The following is a 6,079-nucleotide window of genomic DNA, read 5'->3' as shown; positions in this document are numbered from 1 at the left end:
GATATTTAAAGGATAAAGGGTACACACTTTACCAGGCTTAGTTAACAGAACAAGTCAGAACCTCTGTGTTGCAGTGGTTTAAATACAGGACTTGCAACCAGAAGGTTACCGGTTCAAATCCAACCAGGACAGGTTTCCAACCAATACCTTACTCTTGCACTTTTATCTGATCTTTCACTGAAGAGCGTGTAAGAAACCATAGAAAGTATGTACCATGGTGGAGCAGTGGTTAAGATTCAGGCCTTGCATACTGAAGGTCCTGAGTTCAAATCCCGCAAGGACATCTTTCTAACTTTTACCTGGGGCTTTTACCTTTATATAATCTTTCAGAAAATACCACGAAAGTCAACAGTACAGGTAAGGACCTCTGTGGTGCAGTGGTTTAGAAACAGGACTTGCAACTGGAAAGTTCCCGGTTCAAATCCAACTGGTGCACTTTTTTTTTTCTTTCCCAAGACTCAAGACCCAAAAGAGTCACGAGTCGAACAATTCCTCCCACGGAGACATCGAATTTCTCTTTTGGGCTTTGAGTCCCAAGCCTCAAGGCCAAAAAGAGAAATTTTATGTCTCCGCGGGAGTAATTTAAAGGCAGGCCTACAACTACGTACTTACGCCTAGTAACGTCATTCATACTTTAAAATGTTCATCTTACTGTGGACATGTTTGCCTGAAAAGGAATCTTTGAAATGTTGCATAGTTTTAGAATTGTACTCCTTTAAAAGTTCAGAGATTTATAATGGAGGCGGATGGAAGGTTTAGGGACCTCAAAAAAACACTTTCACCTAGAGACTCCATTCACAGTACAAAAATTCCCCCTTACTGTGGACATGCATCCTTGAGATGTTTTACTTTGAAATGATTTGTAGTTTTTGAAATATTTAACTTTAAGCGCCCCATACATTGTCTATGGCAATGGATATTTGAAGGGAAAAGGGTACAAACTATACCAGGCTAAGTTAACAGAACAAGTCAGAACCTCTGTGGTGCAGTGGTTTAGATACAGGACTTGCAACCAGAAGGTTACCGGTTCAAATCCAACCAGGACAGGTTTCCAACCAATACCTTACTCTTGCACCTTTATCTGATCTTTCACTGAAGACCGTGTAAGAGACCATAGAAAGTATGTAGCATGGTAGAGCAGTGGTTAGGATTCAGGCCTTGCATACTGAAGGTCCTGAGTTCAAATCCCGCAAGGGCATCTTTCTAACTTTTACCTGGGGCTTTTACCTTTATATAATCTTTCAGAAAATACCACAAAAGTCAACAGTACAGGTAAGGACCTCTGTGGTGCAGTGGTTTAGAAACAAGACTTGCAACTGGAAAGTTCCCGGTTCAAATCCAACTGGTGCACTTTTTTTTTTCTTTCCCAAGACTCAAGACCCAAAAGAGTCACGAGTCGAACAATTCCTCCCGCGGAGACATCGAATTTCTCTTTTGGGCTTTGAGTCCCAAGACTCAAGGCCAAAAAGAGAAATTTTATGTCTCCGCGGGAGTAATTTAAAGGCAGGCCTACAACTACATACTTACGCCTAGTAACCTCATTCATACTTTAAAATGTTCATCTTACTGTGGACATGTTTGCCTGAAAAGGAATCTTTGAAATGTTGCATAGTTTTAGAATTGTACTCCTTTAAAAGTTCAGAGATTTATAATGGAGGCGGATGGAAGGTTTAGGGACCTCAAAAAAACACTTTCACCTAGAAACTCCATTCACAGTTCAAAAAATCCACCTTACTGTGGACATGCATGCTTGAGATTTTTTTTTTTATATAATTTGTAGTTTTGGAGATATTTAACTTTAAGCGCCCCATGCATTGTCGATGCGGCAATGGACATTTAAAGGCAGGCTTACAACTACGTACTTACGCCTAGTAACGTCATTCATACTTTAAAATGTTCATCTTACTGTGGACATGTTTGCCTGAAAAGGAATCTTTGAAATGTTGCATAGTTTTAGAATTGTACTCCTTTAAAAGTTCAGAGATTTATAATGGAGGCGGATGGAAGGTTTTGGGACCTCAAAAAAACACTTTCACCTAGAAACTCCATTCACAGTACAAAAATCCCCCCTTACTGTGGACATGCATCCTTGAGATGTTTTACTTTGAAATGATTTTTAGTTTTTGAAATATTTAACTTTAAGCGCCCCATACATTGTCTATGGCAATGGATATTTAAAGGGAAAAGGGTACAAAGTTTAGCAGGCTAAGTTAACAGAAAGAGCCAGAACCTCTGTGGTGCAGTGCTTTAGATACAGGACTTGCAACCAGAAGGTTACCGGTTCAAATCCAACCAGGACAAGTTTCCAACCAATACTTTACTCTTGCACTTTTATCTGATCTTTCATTGAACAGCGTGTAAGAGACCATAGAAAGTATGTAGCATGGTAGAGCGGTGGTTAGGATTCAGGCCTTGCATACTGAAGGTCCTGAGTTCAAATCCCGCAAAGAATATCTTTCTAACTTTTGCCTGGGGCTTTTACCTTTATATAATCTTTCAGAAAATGCCACAAAAGTCAACAGTACAGGTAAGGACCTCTGTGGTGCAGTGGTTTAGAAACAGGACTTGCAACTGGAAAGTTCCCGGTTCAAATCCAACTGGTGCACTTTTTTTTTTCTTTCCCAAGACTCAAGACCCAAAAGAGTCACGAGTCGAACAATTCCTCCCGCGGAGACATCGAATTTCTCTTTTGGGCTTTGAGTCCCAAGACTCAAGGCCAAAAAGAGAAATTTTATGTCTCCGCGGGAGTAATTTAAAGGCAGGCCTACAACTACATACTTACGCCTAGTAACCTCATTCATACTTTAAAATGTTCATCTTACTGTGGACATGTTTGCCTGAAAAGGAATCTTTGAAATGTTTTATAGTTTTAGAATTGTACTCCTTTAAAAGTTCAGAGATTTATAATGGAGGCGGATGGAAGGTTTTGGGACCTCAAAAAAACACTTTCACCTAGAAACTCAATTCACAGTACAAAAATTCCCCCTTACTGTGGACATGCATCCTTGAGACGTTTTACTTTTAAATGATTTTTAGTTTTTGAAATATTTAACTTTAAGCGCCCCATACATTGTCAATGGCAATGGATATTTAAAGGATAAAGGGTACACACTTTACCAGGCTTAGTTAACAGAACAAGTCAGAACCTCTGTGTTGCAGTGGTTTAAATACAGGACTTGCAACCAGAAGGTTACCGGTTCAAATCCAACCAGGACAGGTTTCCAACCAATACCTTACTCTTGCACTTTTATCTGATCTTTCACTGAAGAGCGTGTAAGAAACCATAGAAAGTATGTACCATGGTGGAGCAGTGGTTAAGATTCAGGCCTTGCATACTGAAGGTCCTGAGTTCAAATCCCGCAAGGACATCTTTCTAACTTTTACCTGGGGCTTTTACCTTTATATAATCTTTCAGAAAATACCACGAAAGTCAACAGAACAGGTAAGGACCTCTGTGGTGCAGTGGTTTAGAAACAGGACTTGCAACTGGAAAGTTCCCGGTTCAAATCCAACTGGTGCATTTTTTTTTTTCTTTCCCAAGACTCAAGACCCAAAAGAGTCACGAGTCGAACAATTCCTCCCACGGAGACATCGAATTTCTCTTTTGGGCTTTGAGTCCCAAGCCTCAAGGCCAAAAAGAGAAATTTTATGTCTCCGCGGGAGTAATTTAAAGGCAGGCCTACAACTACGTACTTACGCCTAGTAACGTCATTCATACTTTAAAATGTTCATCTTACTGTGGACATGTTTGCCTGAAAAGGAATCTTTGAAATGTTGCATAGTTTTAGAATTGTACTCCTTTAAAAGTTCAGAGATTTATAATGGAGGCGGATGGAAGGTTTAGGGACCTCAAAAAAACACTTTCACCTAGAGACTCCATTCACAGTACAAAAATTCCCCCTTACTGTGGACATGCATCCTTGAGATGTTTTACTTTGAAATGATTTGTAGTTTTTGAAATATTTAACTTTAAGCGCCCCATACATTGTCTATGGCAATGGATATTTGAAGGGAAAAGGGTACAAACTATACCACGCTAAGTTAACAGAACAAGTCAGAACCTCTGTGGTGCAGTGGTTTAGACACAGGACTTGCAACCAGAAGGTTACCGGTTCAAATCCAACCAGGACAGGTTTCCAACCAATACCTTACTCTTGCACCGTTATCTGATCTTTCACTGAAGACCGTGTAAGAGACCATAGAAAGTATGTAGCATGGTAGAGCAGTGGTTAGGATTCAGGCCTTGCATACTGAAGGTCCTGAGTTGAAATCCCGCAAGGGCATCTTTTTAACTTTTACCTGGGGCTTTTACCTTTATATAATCTTTCAGAAAATACCACAAAAGTCAACAGTACAGGTAAGGACCTCTGTGGTGCAGTGGTTTAGAAACAAGACTTGCAACTGGAAAGTTCCCGGTTCAAATCCAACTGGTGCACTTTTTTTTTTCTTTCCCAAGACTCAAGACCCAAAAGAGTCACGAGTCGAACAATTCCTCCCGCGGAGACATCGAATTTCTCTTTTGGGCTTTGAGTCCCAAGACTCAAGGCCAAAAAGAGAAATTTTATGTCTCCGCGGGAGTAATTTAAAGGCAGGCCTACAACTACATACTTACGCCTAGTAACCTCATTCATACTTTAAAATGTTCATCTTACTGTGGACATGTTTGCCTGAAAAGGAATCTTTGAAATGTTGCATAGTTTTAGAATTGTACTCCTTTAAAAGTTCAGAGATTTATAATGGAGGCGGATGGAAGGTTTAGGGACCTCAAAAAAACACTTTCACCTAGAAACTCCATTCACAGTTCAAAAAATCCACCTTACTGTGGACATGCATGCTTGAGATTTTTTTTTTTTTATAATTTGTAGTTTTGGAGATATTTAACTTTAAGCGCCCCATGCATTGTCGATGCGGCAATGGACATTTAAAGGCAGGCTTACAACTACGTACTTACGCCTAGTAACGTCATTCATACTTTAAAATGTTCATCTTACTGTGGACATGTTTGCCTGAAAAGGAATCTTTGAAATGTTGCATAGTTTTAGAATTGTACTCCTTTAAAAGTTCAGAGATTTATAATGGAGGCGGATGGAAGGTTTTGGGACCTCAAAAAAACACTTTCACCTAGAAACTCCATTCACAGTACAAAAATCCCCCCTTACTGTGGACATGCATCCTTGAGATGTTTTACTTTGAAATGATTTTTAGTTTTTGAAATATTTAACTTTAAGCGCCCCATACATTGTCTATGGCAATGGATATTTAAAGGGAAAAGGGTACAAACTTTAGCAGGCTAAGTTAACAGAAAGAGCCAGAACCTCTGTGGTGCAGTGGTTTAGATACAGGACTTGCAACCAGAAGGTTACCGGTTCAAATCCAACCAGGACAAGTTTCCAACCAATACCTTACTCTTGCACTTTTATCTGATCTTTCATTGAACAGCGTGTAAGAGACCATAGAAAGTATGTAGCATGGTAGAGCGGTGGTTAGGATTCAGGCCTTGCATACTGAAGGTCCTGAGTTCAAATTCCGCAAAGAATATCTTTCTAACTTTTGCCTGGGGCTTTTACCTTTATATAATCTTTAAGAAAATGCCACAAAAGTCAACAGTACAGGTAAGGACCTCTGTGGTGCAGTGGTTTAGAAACAGGACTTGAAACTGGAAAGTTCCCGGTTCAAATCCAACTGGTGCACTATTTTTTTTTCTTTCCCAAGACTCAAGACCCAAAAGAGTCACGAGTCGAACAATTCCTCCCGCGGAGACATCGAATTTCTCTTTTGGGCTTTGAGTCCCAAGACTCAAGGCCAAAAAGAGAAATTTTATGTCTCCGCGGGAGTAATTTAAAGGCAGGCCTACAACTACATACTTACGCCTAGTAACCTCATTCATACTTTAAAATGTTCATCTTACTGTGGACATGTTTGCCTGAAAAGGAATCTTTGAAATGTTTTATAGTTTTAGAACTGTACTCCTTTAAAAGTTCAGAGATTTATAATGGAGGCGGATGGAAGGTTTAGGGACCTCAAAAAAACACTTTCACCTAGAAACTCCATTCACAGTTCAAAAAATCCACCTTACTGT

At 39.7% G+C, this 6,079-nt stretch overlaps 1 protein-coding gene across 1 annotated transcript in view; it reads left to right on the top strand.

Annotated features, from left to right (window-relative positions):
• The window catches only part of LOC311037333 (uncharacterized protein), a gene marked incomplete at both ends in the record, with an annotated part of 559,758 nt that overhangs the window by 158,752 nt on the left and 394,927 nt on the right, over window positions 1-6,079 (top strand). The window lies entirely within an intron of this gene.

This window comes from Gymnoscopelus microlampas (genome assembly GCF_963454915.1).
Source record: "Gymnoscopelus microlampas genome assembly, chromosome: 21".
Classification (NCBI taxonomy): Eukaryota; Metazoa; Chordata; class Actinopteri; order Myctophiformes; family Myctophidae; genus Gymnoscopelus; species Gymnoscopelus microlampas.
This window is presented reverse-complemented; position numbering and strand designations above follow the sequence as displayed.